The sequence below is a fragment of the Cryptomeria japonica genome, chromosome 6 (assembly GCF_030272615.1).
Source record: "Cryptomeria japonica chromosome 6, Sugi_1.0, whole genome shotgun sequence".
NCBI classification, from domain to species: Eukaryota; Viridiplantae; Streptophyta; class Pinopsida; order Cupressales; family Cupressaceae; genus Cryptomeria; species Cryptomeria japonica.
Genome location: NC_081410.1, coordinates 303,380,532 through 303,403,903, shown reverse-complemented (window position 1 = coordinate 303,403,903; position 23,372 = coordinate 303,380,532).

The window sequence follows — 23,372 nt, the reverse complement described above, 5'->3', positions numbered from 1 at the left end:
TTTGGCTTGTCTTTTCCTTTAAAGTCCTCTTTGTTTTCTTTGAATATTTTGATGACTCCTTGTTCAATTAGGACCTTCTCTGTTGCTAAGCCTTTTTCAATGACGTCCTTGAAGGTGGACAAACAAGCTTTCCTTAGATCATAGCCAATGTCTTTGTTAACATTTTGGGTGAACATTTCTACCATTTGTTTTTTTGGAATTTCACAAGAGCATTTCCTGGCTAGATTCCTCCATCTTTGTAAAAATGATGAAAAAGACTCTCCATCTTTTTGCTTGGTGTTGCACAAAGTAGTGATTGATATGTCTGTCTCTATGTTGTATGAGAAATGTTGGATAAATGCCTCTGCTAAGTCACCCCATGACTTGATACTAGGTGGAAGTTGGGAGAACCATTGCATAGCTTGATCACCTAAGCTTTGTGGGAATAATCTCATCAAATATGTCTCTTTTGTTGATACCTCAATGCAAGCTGTGAAAAACTATCTTATATGTGCCTTAGGATCCCCTTTGCCTCTATACTTATCAAACTTAGGTGTCACAAAGTGTGTAGGAAAAGGAGGCATTAGAATGCTCTTGTCAAATGGATAAGGACATATGTCTCTCATTGTGTATGTTGGCTGTGGTGAATTTGTGTCCTCCATTTTCTTTTGTAAGTCCCTGATTTGTTGCTCCAAATTGTTCTTCAGTGGAGACCAACTTCTTGGACCATACCCCATGCTCGAACCACCGGGTGGAGGAGGAGCATGTTGCATATATGGATGATATTGATCATACACATGTTCATATGGAGGAGGTCTATAATGATGTTGCATATATGGACCACTTGGTATAGAGTCATGGTGAGGAGTGGAATATCTTCTTTGTCCATGTATACCATACTCTACAGGCATGTCATGTTCTAATGCGTTTCTCCCAAATTTGACGCGGGGTTTCCTTGTGTCCAAATTTTGAGCATGCCTTTGGATATCCAATTGCTTTAGTGGTAGGTCTTTAGCATTAGCATGTGCTTGAGTGTATTTTTCTGCATATGACTTCCATAATGGTCTGTGAAGGTGAGTATCATATGCTTGACCATGTGTGTATGGGACTTCTAGTTTTTGAAACAAAGATGATGGTGATTCAGGCACAAGATGTGGTGATTCAGGCACTATTAGGCCTCCTTTGATCCATGTTGGAGTGAGTTTGTTGCAAAGGTCAATTTTCCATTATTTGAGACATGTCAAAATCATGAGGTATCTTGGCTCCACTTTGTGCCATCATTTGTAAGAAATATTGTGTATCCCTCCTCATTATTTCCTCAACCAATTGATTGAAATGAGGATTCATAATGGTGTCTTCCACTTCTGCTGAATGTATGGAAAAGTTGTCCATATTGTCATTGTGTGTATCATTGTTGTTTGTAGTGTCCATGTGCTCAACATTTGGAATGTTTCTATAAGAATCCATGTCAGGTAATGTAGTATGATCAGAATTGAAAAAGATATCATTGTCATACTCATAGGAGCTCATGTTTGCGGACTCTTGAGCCTCTTTAGTTTCTCTCCTAGATTTTTGGGAATAGGTTTCAACCATGAACTAGGTATTGACCAAGATGTGTGAGACTAGATGAAAATGGAAAAGAGTATGGAAGACCAAGAGTTGGATGGAATGTAAATGAATCTGAGGTTTACTTGCAATGTCCAAAATGTAAGAGCAAGTATGTATGTAGTAGAGTAGGTGTGACTTCCAAAGAGAGGATAGTTTCTCTTGATGAGGTAAGTTGACCTTTACTCTAAGTAATACCAAATGAGACCCAAAGGTGATAGACCTTGATGAGGGACCACTTAGAAAATTGTTGTTGTATGTAGTGTGTTGACAAAGTATGATGAGGACAAGCAAGTGACCTTTTGACTCAATTTTAGACAAATGTGAATGTAATGTAAGGTGTAAAGCAATGATGGACTTTGTGAGACCCAAAAATAGGTTGAATGCTAGATGAAAACCTGAAGAGATAGCTTAGGAAACTCAAGAATTCTGAAACTGATTGCTCTTGTTTATTGGGCTGTAAATTTTTCCAATTTGTGAAGTTGTTTGTTGTGACCAAATCTGAATGTTTGACTATTTTTCATGACAAGAGGACACAATGTTGATGAGGACTCAATGTTTGCAAGTGTTTAGACTCAAAATGACTCCAAGAAAAGTGTGTTGTTTGATGTAATAATTTTTTGCATACACTTGAAGACACAAAAGACACAATGTTTTGTTGTTTGGTCTTGAATGTTTGATTGTTCAAAATAAGACAAGCACAATTCTTATGGTTGGCCAGGACAATAGTTGTTGATCCCACATGGAGTTTCCCCTGACGCTACGCTATTCAGAGCGGATACTTAGATGCTTGACCCCACTGGCTCCACCCTCGGTACTCACTTCTTGGGGCAGCCAAGCATCAGTCCCCATGAAAACTCCCCATGGTCAACTTTGTATCTCTACTAAGAACCGTATGTGTGTGGACCGCTACCAGAGGTCTGACCTCCTGCCCCAACAACTAGAAGGATTTTAGCATCTAAAACAAAAAGGTGCTAGTAAGGGCATCCGCTCGTGTGGCCATACATGTGACACTTTCATCTCTATAAATACAGAAGGCTCCCAGTTGGTAGGGGTTACGCTCTACAAATGATCAAATAAATTTGATCAAATGGGTTTATGGGGAGACATAGTGTCGGTATGAACTAATTAGCACATGTTATCCATAGTTTTCACCATGGATATAGTTATTTATAGTGGTTTGGAAGAAGATGGCTTTTCTTTTGCTATCACTTGGGTCGTTCTCTCCTCACTAGTAGTCCTAATGACCACACGGTGAGATAGACCCTCTAAAGATGAAACGAAAAGAGCCTATTGCTCAAGACACAAAAGACAATGGTTCAATTTTAGTGCACCAATTGAAGTGTTTGCTAGTCTATGAGAACAAGGCACACAATGAAGATCAAAAACCCTTGCCAAGGTCCTGCAACAAATATTTGTTAGTACTTTGGATTGTTTCAAATGATCACCCCTTCCTGCAAGCACACAAGTTAGGTAAATTTTAGATCCAAAAGACTTTGTGAAATAGTGGCCTTCAACAATGCATTTTGTTGATCAATTCAAAGATCTGATTCATCATAAAAAAAGACCACATGTAAAATTTTAAGAGATTTCCAAAAATGTAAGAAAATCCAAAAAATTTGCTAATTTGCTCCAAAAATTAATTTTTTATGAAAAATCATAAAAAATTCATATAAAATGCAAAATCGATCAAAAAATCTGAAATTTTTACTAGAGTCTTGATGGTCTTCCAAACCTGTATAAAAAAATTTCTGCAACAAATCCAAGCAGTTTGTGAGATATGAGTAAAATAATGCAAAACCCTAATTTTCAAATATCTGATTTTTGAGGAATTATTTTGCATCAAATGTAAAATCAAAAAGAATAGATCCTGTGTATAATTCTGAGAGATTTCCAAAAATGTAAGAAAATCCAAAAAATTCGATAATTTTCTCTCAAAATTAATTTTTTATGAAAACTCATAAAAAATTCATATAAAATGAAAATTTGATCCAAAAAATCTGAAATTTTTACTAAATCCTTCTGATCATTTTCTTGACTTGTACAAAACATTCAATACCAAAATTAGAAGTCGTTTGTGAGATCTGATCAAAATAAGGAAAAACCCTAATTTTTAAAGATCCATTTTTTTAGGAAACATTTTGCATCAAAATTAAAATCACAAAGAACAAATCCTCTGTATATTTATGAGAGATTTCCAAAAATGTAAGAAAATCCAAAAAATTTGATAATTTTCTCTCAAAATTAATTTTTTATGAAAACTCATAAAAAATTCATATAAAATGAAAATTTGATCCAAAAAATCTGAAATTTTTACTAAATCCTTCTGATCATTTTCCTGACTTGTACAAAACAATTGATACCAAAATTAGAAGCCGTTTGTGAGATCTAATCAAAATAATGAAAAACCCTAATTTTTAAAGATCCATTTTTTTAGGAAACATTTTGCATCAAAATTAAAATCACAAAGAACAGATCCTCTGTATATTTATGAGAGATTTCCAAAAATGTAAGAAACTCCGAAAAATTTGCTCATTTTCTCTCAAAATTAACTTTTTATGAAAATTCATAAAAAATTCATAGAAAATGAAAATGTCCTCCAAACATTCTGAATTTTGGATTGAGAGCTCCTAATACTTTCTTCAACCTAAAAACAAAATTTGGTGCAAAATTTCTAAGCCGTTTGTGAGATATGATCAAATCTCTCCAAGATCTTGATTTTGTGTCCAAAACCCTAACTGCACAAGGTTATTCTCCAAATTGTTTTACAAAACAACAATATAGATTTAGAAAAATCTGCAAAAAATATAGATATAACAAAAATCCATGTCCCACGGGGCATGCCAAAATGTATATGGTGAAAGTGGATAACAACAATATTGAAAGACTAAATGAATTCAACCACAAAACCCTAGCCTAACAATAAAAAAGATCCACCATAACATATGAAGATTACCTAAGACAATGCAAATCAAATGAAATCAGAAAGATTATACCATCACATGTCCAATAGGGTTTGGATCTCCATTCTTCCTATCTCCATTGATCTTGCTTGATATATTTGCTCTTAGATTTTATGTGCACAAGAGCTCAACAAAGAATGAAAATGTGGTTGCAAGTAGGCTTGATTGCATATGCAAGTTTGAAAGCGTAGTTGGGGCTAAATGCATAGTGAGTTAGTCAGGATGCATATATTGATTAGCCAGGGTTGATAATGAAGGAAGCATCTCCTTATATAGAAGACACTATAAGAAATGGAGGGATAAGATTGAGAGGTGTAAAAGAGGTCGGCTATGATTAGAAGGGTAGGTAGAGAAAATAAGAAAATAATGAAAGGAGTAGGTAGTGTATGAATTATGAGATGAATGACATATGCCATAGGTAGAAAAGGCTAATGAATTAATTAAATAAATAAAGATTTATTTAATTAATAGTAGAAGTGGGATTAATTAAATAAATTAAATATTTATTTAATTTAAGAAAAGGATAATTTAAATAAATAAATGTATTTATTTAAATGAGAAATAAGGCTAGAAGAGGATAAATGAATTAATTAAATAAATAAAGATTTATTTAATTAATAGAGGAATTAGGCAAAAGTAATTAAATAAATAAAATATTTATTTAATTAGACTGGACAATTTTAGGTGTCTACACCTATTAATTTTAAATCATTAGCTCAGGTTTACAATGTGCAGAGGAACCACCTTAGAAATGGGTCTCTCAAAGAATTCTTTGTGAAGATAGGTGGGCTAATAGTTGTAGGACCTAACACTGAGGAGCCTTTCTCTTTAAATTTGTTTACCCTTAGGGCCAAAGGATTATATTGGTCACTCTACCAAATTCTAGGAGAAGATGTTGAAGCAAATATGCCAACCCATTGCATGCTGATGGTTGCTCAAATTTTGAATCCTTCTCTTGCAGTGACCTTTGATTATGCTTCCTTCATCATTGATGTTATCCATGAAGGATTGATAGGAATAAAGAATGGGAAGGTAGATAGCCCTTTTGGAAGGTATTCCCTCCTCATGCATTTATTTTTATTCAAGGGTGGTGACTATTTTGCAAGTGGGATGGATCTTGTAAAAGAGAAAAATGGAGAAAAAATGCTACTGTAGTTATGGAGTACAGTGCTATCATAGGACAGAGAAGATGCAAGCTTTCTAAAGTTTGATAAAAGTTTTGCATCCAAGATTAGGACTCTTATCTATTTAGAAAATCCAAGAGTCCCTAAGGTTCTTTTAGAATTTATTAGGCCAAAAGAGTTTGCAGAGAATATAAAAATTGTCCACAATTGGGGTGATATTTACTTATACCTTGTCTCAACAGTTTTCAGAGTATATGGTTTCACAGGCACTCCATTTTTGTTACCCTATCATGTCCCTCTTAAAGTGGGAATTGCAGAGATCCTCAGGCAGATTGGTGGTGTGTAGGAGGCAGAGCTAATAGGCAGAGGTAAAGGGACTATTTTCCCTACAATTACCATAGCACACCAATTTATGATAATTAAAGGAGGTTGGAAGTGTTTTGAAAATTTCCTTCAACCGTATCATTTGTCAACTACAGTATCCCGGTGTGCTGACCTTGAAGACTTCTTCAATGACATGTTCAGAAAGAGGGCAATATGCAGAGGTAAACCCCATCAATTCTAGTTTCCTAAAGACCTCATTAAAAATGAGTTTGATTTAGATGAGCAAGAGCTAAGGAAGGAAAAGTGGGTGGCTTATAAAAAAGCCTTAGACTTTGTACACCAATTTGATACTAGATATGACCCATTGTCTAGCTTCCACCCTTTTGAGGAGAAGATAAAGTTCCTAATTCTTTGTTTTGAGGATGTGATGCAGACTTTGAAAGAAAAGAGGGAGGTTGTAATTAAAAACAACCTTGAGAAAGCAAGACTGGTTCTAAGTAGGTCTGCATCCACTAGAGCAATCCCTCTTGGTGACTACATGTTGCATAAGAAGTCCAATTATAGTGTGTTGATGCCTACAATAGGGGAGCCCTCTACCTCTAAAGGAAAGAGGAAGATACAGGATGTCATTGACATTCAAGATAGCCCAAAGAAACAAAGAGTAGGAAAAGAAATACAATTTGATGAACCTTTGTACTCTCCATCTCAATCCCCTATCCATATAGGAGATGAATAGGCAGTAGCTGAGCAACTATTGCAGCTAGGTAGCCTTGGGGAGATAGCATATACATATGATGAAGTGGAAGAGGGAATGCCAAAAGAGTCCCTTATTGCTGAAATGAACATCACTGATAATGAGTTCAAAGGCCAGGAGTGGGACCCTGAGATCAAACAAGCTAGTGAAGATTTCTTGGCTAACAATAACTTTGTCACATCAGGAGCATTCATGCAATTTGTGTGGAAGCAGAAAATTGACAAATATAATGCAAGGTGTGAAAAGAAAAAAGGTGAGAAACCCCACAAAGATCCAGCTATGGTTGAGGAAGAGATAAAGAAAGAAATGGCCGATGAGTTTAAGACCATCACTCCTAAGCAAGGAAGAGACATGGTAGCACAAGCTGGGGTACTCATTCTCCCTGAGTGGGACATAGCAGACACCTTGGTATTGGAGGTAGTGAGAAAATAGACCAAACCTATGGAAGGAGTCACTTTCAGCAAAGACAATGCTGCACTGGTCATGTGGTCTCTTAAAAGAGATGAGAATAAGAGAAATATGGACACCTCAAGGTCAAGTTACCTCGGAGGAATGATAGTAAAAAGAGTTCAGAGCACTGGGGTAGTGGAAGCTGCTAGCACTGTGCTAGAGACTGCAAAGTTTAGTGTTGCAGTAGCAGAAAGGGAGGCCAAGGAAAAGGAAGATCTCTAGGTTAAGCTGGAGATAGTTTTAAAGGCCTATAATAGTGCCAAGGAAGACGTACGGGGTAAAGACAACATCATTGCCAAGCTACAAAGGAAGTTGGCAGGATAGTATCATCAAGGTGAGTCTTCAACACTGATGATCTCCTCTTCTCCTGCAGGACCTCCACCTACCAGCCCCATTATTGAGTTCCCACCATCTCCAACACCTTCTAGCTCTCAATTGGTTGAGATCACTCTTCATGAGTTGGAGGATTTAAAACAGGCTCAAGCCTCATATGCAAAGAAATATGAAGAAAGAATAAGGGCTACAATTTCAAGTTTTGCCAACAACATGAGCAAGATTCTAGATATGTGGAATGAACTTAATGGAGATAAGGCCATTTTAATGCCTATTTTTGACAAGTGGAAGCCTAGAGAGTAGGATTTGGAGCTTATTTGTGTATCCTATGATGAAGCAGGGGTTGATCCTATTATCAAATCCACTTGTGATACCACAAAGGACCTAGTAAAAATAGCAAAAGGAATAGATAATGCAGATAGAAAGATCAATTTGTACAAGAAAGAGTACACTTATAAAGTATTTGAATTAATTCCAGGGGCTTTTGCTAGCCCAGTTCAATTGAAGGACAAACAAGTATGGCTTAAGGAATTAGAAGCCAAATTGTCAATTAGAATAAAAGGAATTATTAACTCAGAAGATGCTTCCTTTTTGGTCATAACAATTGAGGAGATAGAGAGAATCAAATCTCATTATGGTTTTCTCAATTCAGAGGTTAACAAAATGCGGAATTCTTGGAAAAGGTTAGCCAAGGCAAAGGCAAAAGTGATTAACTTCGCATGGCCAGCTGATGATGTATACAGTGAGTGGACAAGAAAATATGCCATATAGGATGTAGAGCAGTTGGAAGATGTTGGAACTGGACAACAAGTAGAAGAAGCTGTAGAGGTTGAAAAGGACTTGTAACTATATTTGTAAGAGATTTTGTAATTTCTTCTTGAAGAGTAATAATTGTAACAAGATCTCCTAGGAAAGTCTGAAGCTTTGTATGCATCCATGTTGTTATAAATGGATACCAAGACTAGAAAAGAAAGGATCATAAAGAATTGTAAGAAAACGCTACAGAAATTTATCTGAGCTTTTCCAAGTTTTAATGGAGAATATTCAAAGGTTTCTTGTAATACTTTTTTGAAGAAAATATCAATATACAGACCATTGGTTTTGAGTTAAAACTTTATGTTGTCTTCAAATGTGTTTGCAAGTGTTTACTGTTTCATTCTAAATAATCCAGGGCTATTTTGTTTGAATAGGGGTTGTAAGGCAACTTTCAGTAGATATGTTTCTTAGCTTTTCTCTTTAGGAGGGGAATTAAATATGCATGAATCACTTCTACCAGTAAATTCCTTGTGGAATATTTTGAATCTTGATGAGCGTAGTTTAATTTGGTATGAATAAATTCTTATGTGTATCAGGCATATATAGGGATCTATAGAAGCCAAACTAATGGGATATGTAGAGATATTTGATTGTGGGAGTATTGTTTGAACTTAGATGACTCTGTGACCTTGGATAAGGCATTGGTATAGATCAAGGTTGTCTATTACATATTTTGTAGGTCAACACTGAACATGAGTAAAATTTTCATTCCTTTGTTTCAGTTAGTTTTAAGGTGATTAGATCCATTGGTTTTTGGACTGGTTTGCTGTGGATTTATCATTTAAAAGTGTGAATTTAGTTCACAAAGGTATACCTGCCTGGACTTTGAATAAGTTTGAAGTGTAGAAGGTTAAATAAACCTTGTCGTATGTTGTCCTAGAAGTTTCCTAATATCACTTCTACATACAGAGTTATCATGTCACTATAATGATGTTAAAGTGAATCAGATTTTGAAGACAACAGAATATAAAGCCATTGTTGGTGACACCCCAAATAAGGAACATGACAACTTCGGTAAGATAGATCCCTCCTCAAACCCTCCTCCTGAGGGTATGAAAGGTTTTATAGACACCATGGAATGGTTAATCACCAGTTACAAGAAAGTTGTGGAGGACAACAAGAAGCTAAGCCACAAAATCCAGATTCTGGAAACTATCAGCATTGGCAAAGGGAAGACTATGGCAGATTATATGGAGGATTTGACCAAAATGTTGCTAAAGCTGAAAATATAAGAGACTCCTTCAACCCTAGATTTGAGCAAATTGAGAAAGACTTGATTGAGAGGAAAGAAAATACTAATGCTATGGATCAAACAATGTTGGAAACTATTAGTAAACTCAACAAAATTGAGGAATGTCTCAAATGTATTGCAGAGAAAAGCTTAAACATTCTGAAGGTCTCTACTGTCAATACTAAAACCCTCATCAGCAAATTGGATGAGGAGAAGGACACCCTGGAAATTGACCCTGATACTGAAGGCACAAGAGATGTTCAAGGACCCAGAACAAGAACCAGAGGTAAAAAGAAGGAGAAGAAGCCAAATAAGGACCTGGATGAACTCAAAGCTATTACGACCAACTATGACCAACTGGTGATTAAGGAGGAGGACCTCCTGAAGACTCTATAACTATGCAGTACTTTCCTGGTTTCTGTTGTTTTGTTGTTTCTATCTTTTGTTGTCCTTTCTGTTTAGTGGCTTTATTGCCAGTCATTTTGTAAGCCATTTTTATATGGTCTGGATACTCTTTGATGATCTTTTTTAACCTCTTATGTTAAAGGTTTCAGGTCCTGAAAAACCTATTTTTCTTATTAATTAGAACATTATATCAAAAGAATCCTTAGTGACATATAATTTGTGAAATGGCACAACCTTGTTGCTATCTTCTTCTTTTTTCACCCTTTGTGCTAGAATGATTTTTATATTTTTCCTTCCCTATAGCCATCTAGGAATTCAGTTCAGAAACCTCCTCAATGTTAAAGTATGTTACTCCATTGGTATTATTGCCCTCATTTTGATCTTCTCCTTGTTTCAACATTTTGGATTTTAGGTATGGAATTCCTATCTTGGGAAGAACTCTGGCACTCCAATTGGAAAATACTTTTACTCAACACCCCTACAGAACTGTTCAACACAAAGATTAAAATTGGCAACAAGAATTAGACCAATATAGAAGGACAAGGATTCTTACATAGAACTGAAGCTTAGATTCCATTTATCATATGCAAGAGTATTCTAAGCCTAGAGTTTGTGATGGAGATTTCGCTAAGAATTTCAATACCACTTATATTTCAAGTTCTATGGCAAGATAGAGTTGTCTTGAACTAGAATATCCTATGGAATAACAAACTTTAAATGAATACAAAAGTCACAAATATGTTAAGAATAAAATCAGTAGAATTTGCTAGTACATTTTTTATGAAAAAAGATTGTAAAATGAAGCTCTAGATTGTCAGTAATTACATTTTTATACTGAAAAAGAAATTCTTAAGTAGATCACATTTTTGTCATTCTAGAGGCATTTGTTATTTATCACTTTAATTCATTAACATAATGAAAAGCAATATTTTATCATCCAATTTATCAATGGAGAAAAAATGGGGACAATACATTTCTAGAGATGTGTTTAAAGAAGAAAGAGTGGAAACAATCTATTAAGTCTGAATTAGATAAACTTAAAACATCTGCACTGCTACAAGTAGTACATGGAACAATGTGCATCTATCCTTTGTCATCCAAGTAGATGACTTTCATCTCCATTTAGCCTTAGGGAATCTAAAGACATTAAGGCAAGCACCAGGCAACATCAAAGGTACAAGATGTTGAGTGAGCCAATCTCCCTTAGGCAAAGGCACATGTTAGAAGATATTAAGGCAAGCACCATGTAGTAACTAATTTTTTTTGGAGTGTTGCAACACTAGTCAAATTCACTATGCAAGGCAGTTAATTATTTGTAATACATAATAAATATGATTTTTTCCTTATCATTCACATAGGATTGTTGTTAGCTTGAGAAGGAAATGAAGAGATAGTGTTAACAAAAGGTTCCAAAATTTAGTAAGCATTATAAGTGGTTCTGGTAACTAGTTCAAAATCACAAAAAATGCAATTGGCACTTGTTTTACTCCTATAAGCTTTATTTTAACTCATGTTGTATTTTGAAATTGGAATTTGAAGAGATTTCTTGAATACTAGTCTTTGTTGCTTTGCATGTTTTAGTGTTTGGGACAAAAAGTTAAGGAAAATGATATTTGCATTACGTATGACATAGGCATACTTGAGTGGCTTTATCAAGTTTGTTATATTTGTTCAAAAATGTGTCTTGAAATTGAAAAGCCAATGATTTCTTGGACCTTATCATGAAGTGATTGGAACAAGAGGTTATTGGAAAAGCAAATCTGCTTAAATATGCATTTTATGTATGACAGGTATTCTTAATTGACTTTATCAAGAAATATTTATTTTGTTTAGCAATACGTAACCACAGATCAATTTACTATAAAATGCAAATCCATGTCAAAACAATGAACCATGGTGCTTGTGGAAGGACTTAAAAATTGACTGGAAACTCTTCCATGTGGCACTTGACAATTTTAGGTGCATCAATAAAATGTTAAAAGCAATTGGAATATGCATCCTAGTTAAAATGCAAAGAGTAAGATTAGCAGGTGGTTGTCACAAATAGACACATATGACATCAGTCTAGAAAAAGCCACTAATTATGTTGTATATTAATAATTTTTGCAACCATGCTAATATGATAAAGACATAGGAAATACATTATCATATGAAAATAATTTTGTTGAGAAAGCAGCCTTGCATGGTTTTTGATAATTATTTTCAATACAGTTTCAACAAAGGTGCAACTTTTAAATGTTTTGAGTCAATTCCTAGTGGGGTAAAGACACCTTTTTAGCTTTATCGGATATATATGAAGATCAAGCCAGCAAACCAACTGTAAGATCGATGCAGCTTATTGATTCCTTCAAGTGAAATTTGATAACTAATAAAAAGACCCAATTAAAGAAACATAAATCTTTCAGTAGCTTCAGATTCTCAGATATCCACAGAACTTTAACACTCATATCATAAAAAAAAGGAAATCCTAACCAGAAGAAGGCATACCTGGATAGGTTCACCAAAAAAATAGAGGATCTAGAATTTCCTGGACAAGCATAAGCATGCCCAACAAATTGACGTTGAAGGGTTGGCTAACCTTTGCAAGCAATAAGAAATGACCCTTTATCTATGAGCAATAGGATTATGGAAGAACAAAGAGAGGATCCTCACCAAAAAATAGATAATAAGGATTAAATTTAGGGTTCAATCAAAACTAAATCATTAACCAGACATGCCAAAAAATTTCCCCGCCATTCCTCCCTTTGCCACCTAGTAAAAAATACATGTCCTTGTCTTTATTTTTTATTTAACATAACTTAAGAATGTTCTAATTTTTAATTTACAATAATTGTATTTATAATTAAAATACTTACAACAAAATATTAATTTATCTTAAAAAGGTCTTAAAAACTCTCTGTATGTAGTAGTGATGGTATTAGGTACTCATAATTTGGGAGGTTAAAAAACAATTATATATATATATATATATATATATATATATATATATATATATATATATATATATATATATATATATATATATATAAACTTGTTGTCCAAGCATAAATTTGATGTTTTGTTGTAATAGAAGAGTACTAGTAATTTATTTAAACATTTTTATTTGTGACTAATTATTTAGTTGTGTTTCTTTTCTGATGACCAAATTGGTCATTTATTTAGTCATTTATAGCTATGTTGCAAAAAAAGACTAGAATTTGGTCATTTTTTACTTATTGTGACTAAATTTTTTAGTCACAGAGTCATTTATTTATTTGTTTGATGATTTTAATCTTATTATCAATTTTATGCAATCAAATAATCATCATGTGGTAATCATTTGATAAGAAAAATTAAATTTTAGATTTGCATACACTTGTAACAGATGTTATCTTAGTAGTTTCACCTTGTTTTCCAATAAACGTGTTATCAAATGAGGGATACCTCATGAATAATAGTATAGAGGAGTATAATTAATTTATTTAGTCATTTTTATTTAAGTGAATAATCATTTAGTTGTGTTTCTTACCTAATGACCAAATTAGTCATTTATAGTTGTGTTTTCTTACCCGATGACCAAATTAGTCATTTATAGTTGTATTTTCTTACCCTATGAGCAAATTAGTCATGTATTTAGTCATTTATAGTTGTGTTGCAAAAAATGACTAAAATTTGGTCATTTTTACTTATTGTGACAAAAAATTTTAGTCACCTGGTCATTTATTGGCCATATTTCTACTAGTGTGATATAAGATGCATTTTGTTTTCTATATGCTTATTCTATGTATGATGATATTATGTATGAATGTAATTCTATATGATGTTATATGATGAAGTCAATATGATAATAATGTTTATATGATGCTAAGAAGTGGTGTGTGCAAGATATGATGTTATGTACATGGATATGATATGATTATATGTGAACCAATCTATGAATATGTAGGATGGATGCAAATATGATTTATATGTATATGATATGTATGATGTATACTAACATGTGATGATGTAGATAGACACTGCATGAAATTCAAAATTTTTTGGTGTGTCATTATATTTAGTCATGTGATTCTGGACTACACAATCATGAGGAAGGATGATGGAGGACATAGGAGAAAAGGGGATGGAAAGAAGAATATATGGAGGTGAATGATATTCTTGTGTTATCATCATCATTGAGATTATTATGGAAAATGTGTTGTGACCATACAGATATAGGTTCAATCTAGATAGTTATCGTATCATTTGCATGGAGATTAGACAACCATAAACAATAAATGCCCCAGTTCACACCAGATCCACAATGTCCTCGTATCCTTGGACAAGTCATAGTATTACTAAGAGACAATCCACAAACAACAAGTAAGTGAACATACACCATCCTCACCTTTCTAGTCAAAGACATCTTGGAGATAAAATCTCTAGTTAGAGAATCCTGGAAAAGCTAAAAGACATGTCACTACAAATGATAAAATCAAAAGAAAATCAAATACTTAACACCAACATAAACTGAAATCCTCAAGCTATAAGTGTATCTTGACACATATGTTAACATATTTTATTTGGTCACAATATTGTCATCCTGATAAAGGACAAATAATGCTGAAAAACCTTGTTGTAGTCAAAGTCTACCAAAAATTGATTTGTTGAAAGTTCATTGTTGCTTGTGTCTCATCTGAAATTGACTTATTCCATGAAATTGATAGTTTATTTTAGAGAAGAGTGAAAACTTTATTTTAGATCAGCAATCCAAGTAATCTTTTATTGTGGATTGTGCACGAAAAGAAGAAACGAAAAGATGATGCTCATCAAAACAAGTGATTCCAAGGTTCCACTTCCATCACTAGGTGTAGGATATGCCCCTAGTTATAGATAGGACCTAATGTATTATGGGTGAAAGGAAAGGGATGGAACTAGTTTATAATGGATGGTGAACTAATCTTAAGTAGATCAATAACAAGCCATGATGGGAATGGGCAATTTTATTATGAAATGATAGGATATGAATGTGTGCAAAGTGAAAGGGAAAAACTAAATCCTGAAGGAGGGAGGAGAAAAAGTATCTACACATGCCATCGGTAACTCAATTTTCACCATGGTACTTGCCCAAGGCACCGCCAAAGTGGTTTTCACTATTGGATAAATTTATTTCTCTTTACTTTTTTTTATTTTTCATATTTTTTTGTGTGTCACAAGGCACTTGTTTGCCAGGTTTTTACCAAAGTGACCATTTTTTATTATATTTAATTTTATATATTTGATATTTTTTTGATGTTTTTGTATTTTTGATATTTTTGATAATTTTTTTTGTACTTTTATTAGGATACTCTGAAAATTTGTGTATAAAACCTATGAAGGTGCATGTTGTTGATAGGATCATCCAATGGTTCTCCCTCTAGTGTTGATGACTAATATGAACCTCATCCATAGAATATTGTGATGACATAGGCCCAAGCCAATTTTATTCAAACTTGCCCCTTTTCTCTTTGTCTTGCTGATTTCTCTTAGGACCAAGTCACCCACCTCAAATGTGTGAGTCTTCAAATTTTTATTGTAATTGTGACTCATACGTTGTTAATATGCTTTTAGATGATTTAATTCAATTTGTCTATGCTTATCTAACAATTCCAAATCTTGCAAGCGGGAGACCCTGTAGTCTTCATCACTGATAAGATCATGTAAGGAGACCTGTAAAGATGGTAACTTGACCTCAATGGGAAAGATGGCTTCATTGCCATATACAAGTGAGTAGGGAGTAGCTCTAGTGGGTGTACAAACACTTGTTAGATAGGCCCATAGTGTGGGATTAAGTTGGATATGCAAGTTGTGGCCAACATCATCGACAATATTTTTAAGGATTCTGAGAATAGTTTTGCTTGATGCCTCAGCTTGATCATTACCTTGAGGGTAGTATAGAGTGCAAAAGCGGTGGTGGATAAGGAATCGGTGAAAAACCTCATGAACATCCTGATTATTGAAGGGACTATTGGCAATAGACACTATACCAGTGAAGATTCATGTATGAAGATTTCTTAGGGGTTTCCATTGATGGAAACTCAGTCAATAAACTCTATCCAATATATGTTGATTTGATCTACTGGAAGTTACATTGTTCATAAGGCATAAGTTTGGAAGGTGGAACTTAGTTACCAACAGAATATGAGATCATTGTGCTTATCTTGTTATTGGTGATTTAATTTTGGTTGTGGTGATTAAGGTAGTTGATTCATGATTTGAGGCATCTTACTTTGTAATTCCATCCTCCGATGTTGATTCTAGTGCAAGATTCAAGGTCTAGTATCCGGTGATTCTGGAAGAATAGAGCTAATGTATTGATCATTTGAGTATCATGTGATTTAGAATTATTGAGTTATTTTTGGTGATTAGTGTTGTGTTCAAGGTAATTGTGCCATTGTGTGTGAAGCTTGTCATCATCTATTTTGGGTCCACATGCATTTATGGACAGATTGAGTTGACATATTACTACACATTTCATATTATGCAGTTTTGTGAAGTCGACTTGGTTGTGATCTATTTTGTTGGTGCAGATATATAATTTTGATCCATATGATTATTTTATGAATGTTTTTTATGTGAATGTGGATGTGTTGTATGGGAAAGGGCATCAGAATGCAGAATTGGTGCTTCGGTAGATGACTATGTAGCATAATAGGACAGAAAGGCAGAGCAGCATTTGGTAGTCATAGTGTGCTTAACTGAAATTGATCTTTGGCATTTTTAGATGATATATTCTAGTTCAGCCATTGTAATTACTCTTATATCTCATATTGTAGGACAGTGAGTCATCCACGATTGTTACCCTTCATTGTAATTGAGTAGTGAGCTCTAGGCAATGTGCTTGAATGCAAGTGCATTCCACTCTATGTAATATTATCATACTTTTGGCCATAGTATAATAATATTGTGGGTTCAAATCCCACCATGGTTTTTTTCTTTCCGGGTTTTCATGTAAAATTTTTTGGTGTTATGGTTGTTTGGTTGTTTTCTTTGAGTTTCGACATCTTACTTTCTTTCTTATGTACTCAGTGGTTTAAGAATCAATTTAATAAACTTGTAAATTGTAAAACAATGATTCACCCCCCTCTCAGTGTTTATTGATTCCAACAATTTGTATTAGAGCCTAGTTCCTCTGAGGAAGCCTAACAACTTGAGGAAGATCCAGAAGATTGAATCAATGGACTCTAGTTTGAAGGGACAACTTAGTGTGGCACTTGAAGATCTTGATGCAACTATGAAGGAGAAGAGTAGCCTAAGGAGAAGTCTGGAAGCATCTGAAAATTTCATTGAAACCCTGAAAGAACAAGTGAGTACATCAAGAGAGAAGAGAAAGGAGCTAATGGATAAGCTAAAGGAGAAATAAGAGCAAAGCATAGAGAATAAAGACAAGACTAATGAATGTAAGAAGCTGGCTAGAGAGAATGCACTCTTCAAGAATGAGATGCAATCCATTGTAATGAAGCTAACCAGGGAGATTGAAAACTGGAACAAGAATGAAGAAATCCCAACTCAGTCACTAAAGGAAAGATATGATGAATGTTGCAGATTGACATATGACAATGATTAGTCAAAAATTTAATTGGTGCAAATAAAGAATGATGGACAAGAACTAGAATGGCAGATCATAATTCTGAGAGATGAACTTTCTACTACAAATGAGTACAAAGAAAAATTTAAAGGTAACTCATCCCAGTTAGATGAGATGCTGGAAAGTTAGAGAAATGGGAAAGATATGTGAGGACTTGGATTTTAGAAAGGAGAATCCTTCATTTCTGGACAAAGCAATCATCGGCAAAAGAACAAGAAACCTTTGGTAAGACAACCTAATGCCTATAAATTCAATGGTAAATGTTTTGTTTGTGGAAAATTTGGTCATATGTAAAATCAATGCAAAAATAAGATAAATAATGGAATGATGAATAATGGTTCTACCTTTACTAATCAATGTTTCATATTTAATATCTTTGGTCACAGGTCAAACAAGTGCATAATAGTGATGAACAATTTTTAGAATAAGAGATGTTATGCTTGTGGAATGTTTGTACATATCTCTAACCAATGCAGGATGAGAGTAAATCAGATGAATTTTAGGCCTATGCAAATGAATGTTGTCTGCTATACATGCAACAAATCCAGCCACATTGCAAAATTCTGTAGAAGTAAGAACATGAGCAACAATGGTCTGGTGAACAAGAATAAATCAAATGAAAAGGGAAAAGCCAAGGTGGAAGAGATCAGGGATTAGCATAAGAAGATGTGGGTAAAGAAGGAAGATTCAAAGGTGCAAAACAGCTCCACACCTGAATCCGGTGTTGGAACCTCATCTGGTAACTAAGTCATTTTGGCTTTAGGGTGAAGATTATCATGTAGATCTTTAGAAACCCCTTTTTAGAGATCTGTAACTAGTCAAGGATGGTTGAAGATGATGGGAATTAGCTATGCAGATGATATGCAGAAGAATACATGGAAATTTGAGAATCTGGTGAGTGAATTCATGAAAAACAAGGTATCTAGAAGCTTTTAGGGTTATGAATTTATTGCAACTAAAAGTTAGGTTTTAGAAGCATAAAAGAGCATTCTTTTATTCATTTTTCACATTACGAATGAGAGAAAAGAGTAGAGCAGGCGAGCGAAAGAGATATAGCAAAAAAATATGAGCTTGTAGCGATTTGATAGAGACTCCTTGCATCTGATTGTGATTGAAAAGATATTTATCCATTCTCGAAGCTATCAGTTCATACCCTAAATTTCTAAATGGCATCATCTTCTGGCATTGCAACTCCACTTGTTGCTGAAATCACTGAGAGAGAGAGGCCCATGTTCAAGAAACACCCATTTAAGTCAGTTGAAGACGATCTAAATGGAGTGTTTTCCTCTGCACACTACAGTGTGTTGCACAATGAAGACATTAGGGCATACATACATTGCAATATCAAGGAATTGGGTAATTCAGATATGTTATCTTTGTATGCTAAGAAAATGGTTGATGATTTTGGGAAATTGAAATAAGATTTTAAGAATTTGGAAAATAACACTTTCGTTCAGTTTATACACTTCCCAATATTTGACGAGCCTGAATGGGTGAGGTATGTTCTAAGTCAAATTCACAATGAATTTATATGGCTAGACAAACCACGCAAGATCACGAAGCAATCCATTCAAGCAGTAACCTATTTGAATGCTATCAGTGAAGTTCCTGGACTCAGGCATGTAAAGAATAAATGGAGGTAACCAGTTCCAAGGATAACAATCGGTCAATGACAATTAGTGACATTATAGAATTTGATGTGAGATTTTCTTCGATGGTTACTGGTTACAAGGTTTATCAGTCAAGCAGACAAAATTCAGTATCAGGTACTACTATTTATGCATCTTATCAAATGCTCAAAGAAGACAAGAAGTATAACTTGTGTGTGGTTCTTCTTAGTGAGATAATGAGTAATATAAAGAAGATAAAACAAGACAAGAAGCATGTGTTTAAATTTAGTTCCTTGATCATTTGTTTGGCACTATATTTATTGAATGAGATCCCCGATATTGGAAAGGTTCAATGGACTTACAATAAACTGGTGACAACTCAAATTAAGGAAGGTTTACAGGGTTTGGGTGATGCAGGTGCTCAGAAATCAGCCTTATGGCGTTACTTTAAGACATTTCAGGAGCTGATGAAAGGTAGAGAAGGAATTCCAAAGGCTATTTTTTAGAAGTATTAAAATATAATTTAGTTCATGGTGGATAAGGATCAATGTCACATTGAAGTAGTTGAGCCTAGGATAGTTTGGATTCTACCTATGGGATATGAGGTGGATGAGATTACTCTTGACACCTATGCTCGGTACCTCCTCAGTAAGCATGTGGATGAAAAAGAGGAAAGATTTGGCACCTTCAAAGAAAAAGACTTGAACCTGTATAAGCAATTTACTGAGTCCAGAAGGAAGAGAAAGGTTAGAAAGGAGGTTGAACAACTTGCAGAGTAGATGGGCATAACTAAGGAAGTTGTGCAAAGGGCCAAAGAGTAGAACATATTGAAGGAGGAAGACATGGTGAAGCCTAAGGCTAAACTAGTCTCTACCCCTTTGAAGTAGACTAAGGCTAAATAGAGTAAGTCTGCACCTACCTCTAGTGTGCAAAAGCCTATCTGTCCACCTAAGCCACAATCATCATCAACCGGTGGAGCAAAGAAGAGGTAGAAGTAGAAGCCCCATAGACAATATGTTGCAACTACTATAGAAGAGGAAACTAAATTTGATGAGGGAGTGCGTGAGGTAAAGAATACTTATACCTATGATAGGGTAGTCAGGAAACCCCATCTAGTGAAGTTCCACCTCCAAAGAAGCCTAAGACTCAAGGTGAGTCATCCGGTAAAGCCAAACCAAGCAAAAAGTAGAAATCAAAACTTGATGAAGCTCTTAAATTGGGCAAGCTTGAAGGCTCTTATATTATTGTACCCCCAAAATCCTTGGATGAAATTATTAATGAAATTGTAAAGGAAGGAAAACTCAACAACTTACTTGTATATTATAAAAATTCAGATGATAAGATCAAAGGGCTATTGTGGAAGTAGTTGTACAATATATGAACATTTTTTAGCAAAGCATTTATAAAACTATCATCTATAATTCCAAAGGAGTTATATGAAATTTTGGATGCTCAGAGACACACAACTAGTTTAGAGGATGAGAGATTAAAAGAATATACCTTAGCAAATATGTGTCCCGATATAACAAAGGATGAAATATAAAGAATTTGGGTACTTGCTAAGGAAAACTTCTGGAGCAAGCATAGAGTGAATAAAATAATGTTCAGAAGAGTTGATGAAGTTGTTAAAGAAACAAAAGGTATACTAAAGAAAATTTTGAAATAAAATAACTATCAGATCAATCTGGAGAAGGATGATTCCCAATCGGAAGGGAAATCGAGCAAAGACACTTCTACTTCGGCAATTCCTGCTTAGTCTGAGGTTCCTCATGAGAAGAAAGATTGGCCATTTGTTATTGATCCAATTGAGAATGAAGTTGCAAATGACACCACTGATAACTAGGCAGTTGGGGACTCTGGTGAAGCTATGCAAAATCCTCTGGTTATGGAAGTTCACTCAGAGGAAGCAGCTAAGGAGATTGTTGATGGGAAGAAAGTAGGTGAAAAACAGAAGTAGAAGCTAATGTAGGAAAAGGTGAAATAGGTGCAGGTGCGGAGAAAGAAAAAGGAGAAGAGAAAGTTGATGAGGTACCAGTAACCATGACAAGAGCCACTGTACCTAACAAAGGGAAGCAAATTTCTATAGATGAAGAGACCTTTTCCCATGGACCAATTGATTTGAGCACTCTTTATCCCATTCAAGCATTGAATTTATCCACCCTTTCCCAAATCAAAGCAAGTGAGGAATTTGTTGTCATTTGCATGAAGATTGCATTAATGATATGTTATGTTGTCATTGATGTCAATAAACTGGTAATGATATTGTTGATATTGTTGTAATATTACTGTAACTAGTAGGAAGGATTTGTGGAGTAAATCGGTAACCAATTTAAACCTTATCTATTGTTGTAATTGATAAACCCTACCTGTTGTTTTTAATAAACCCTAACTGATTAAGTTTGGTGAATTGGTTATATTGGTTTATGATCTGATGATGAGCAATAACAATGATGACATGCATGATTATTGTATGAAGACAATTCCAAGAGATTTTGGCGAGTTGTTGTAATGGTTTTTGTCTAGGGAATGAGAAAATGTATTGCATCTAATACAAAGTGTGTGATGAGTTACTAAGTTCAATGAAGCGGTGATTAAGGAGAGATCAAGGTTTTCTTAATTTACGTGCAGAGATTGCTATGTAATCCAATGGTCATACTTGAACCAAATTTGTTTGCAATCTCGATGAGAGTTAGGCCTTTGTTGTGTTACCAGACTGATTGATTTGTATTTAAGATCGATGAAGTTTTTTAGTTTTATAGAGTTGGCAAAGAGATAGACACAGTTCAATTGAGTGTGATGTATCTATAGTTTGAGTAAAGGAAGATAGGAGCATGAAATGGATCTGATCAAGCAAGTGTAGTGCTATTCAGACAAATCAGCAAACTCTTGTCGTTTTCTAACAATTACAACAGAATTGAAATCCCCTAACTGGGTAAGCTCTAACAAGCTTGGTGCTATTCAAATCCTCTAACAAGGTGGTCCATTAGATTGGATTTTCAAATCCTCTATTGAGGTTACTCCTTACAGGGTATTGCTTCTAACAAGGCATTTGTAGTCAATCCTTAACTAGGTGATTCCTAACAAGATCAATTCTTAACAGGACTTTTTGTAAAGCTTTAATAGGCTAGGCTCCTAACAGGATGAACTTCAGAAGAGTTCAAATAGTTATCTTGTGAGTCTCATCTCACCATGGTTTTTACCTATTTTGGTTTCCACATCAAAAATATTTGTGTCAAGTGGTGAATGTTTTTGTGGTTATGTTTTTATGGCTGGTTTACTTAACTACTTAGCTATTTTTGATAAGTCATGATAACCGAAAGCATTGAGAAATGAAGAAGTTGTTTACTACTAATTTGTGTAATTGACAACCAGTTTACCTTATGATTTCTTATATTGACAGAGGTAATATATTGTGAGTTCTAAGTTTACTTTGAGAGATTATTTTTTGATTGGTGAAGTTTATATCAGTTTTTCTATTTACTGATTCAACCCCCCTCTCAGTAGTTGACCGGATACTTATTCTTTCATCATACCATCAATTGGTATCAGAGCATTTTAGGTCCTCTAAGGTCTAAGCCTAACAGCCTAAGGTAAAGATCTATTAATCATGATGAAGAAGGAAGGTTTGAAGTTTAATATAGAGAACTACAAGATATGGAGTGACAAATGAAAATTTATATCAAGAGTTTGGGAACATGTCTATACTAAGTATGTTGCACCTACTGGGATGCTGACTGATGACAAAAGAAAGAGCAACAAGAAAATCATCAAACATTGGAGGCTATTAATAGTTCTTTTTCTGATGTAGAGTATGTAGATGTTCATGGTCTTGAAACTACATATGAGGTATAGAACAAATTTGAAGAGATTTATAGTGATGATGAACATGTTAAGATTGCTAAAGAGGAGAGTCTAAGAGGAAAGTTTGATGACATGCGGATGGCTGAAGGTGAGAATATCCAACAGTATGGTCAAATAATAAAAGAGATAGTTGGTGAAATTAAGAGTGTGGGAGGTAAAGTGGATGACTCCACAGTGATCAATAAGGTACTGAGAACCCTACTACCAATCTATGCTATCCGAGTTGTAGCTATTCAGGACCTGAAGTCCATTGACAAAACTAAGGTAACTCTTGACTCCATCATTGGCAAGCTTACTATTTTTGAATTAAATAGTTATGATGGTAGTGTACA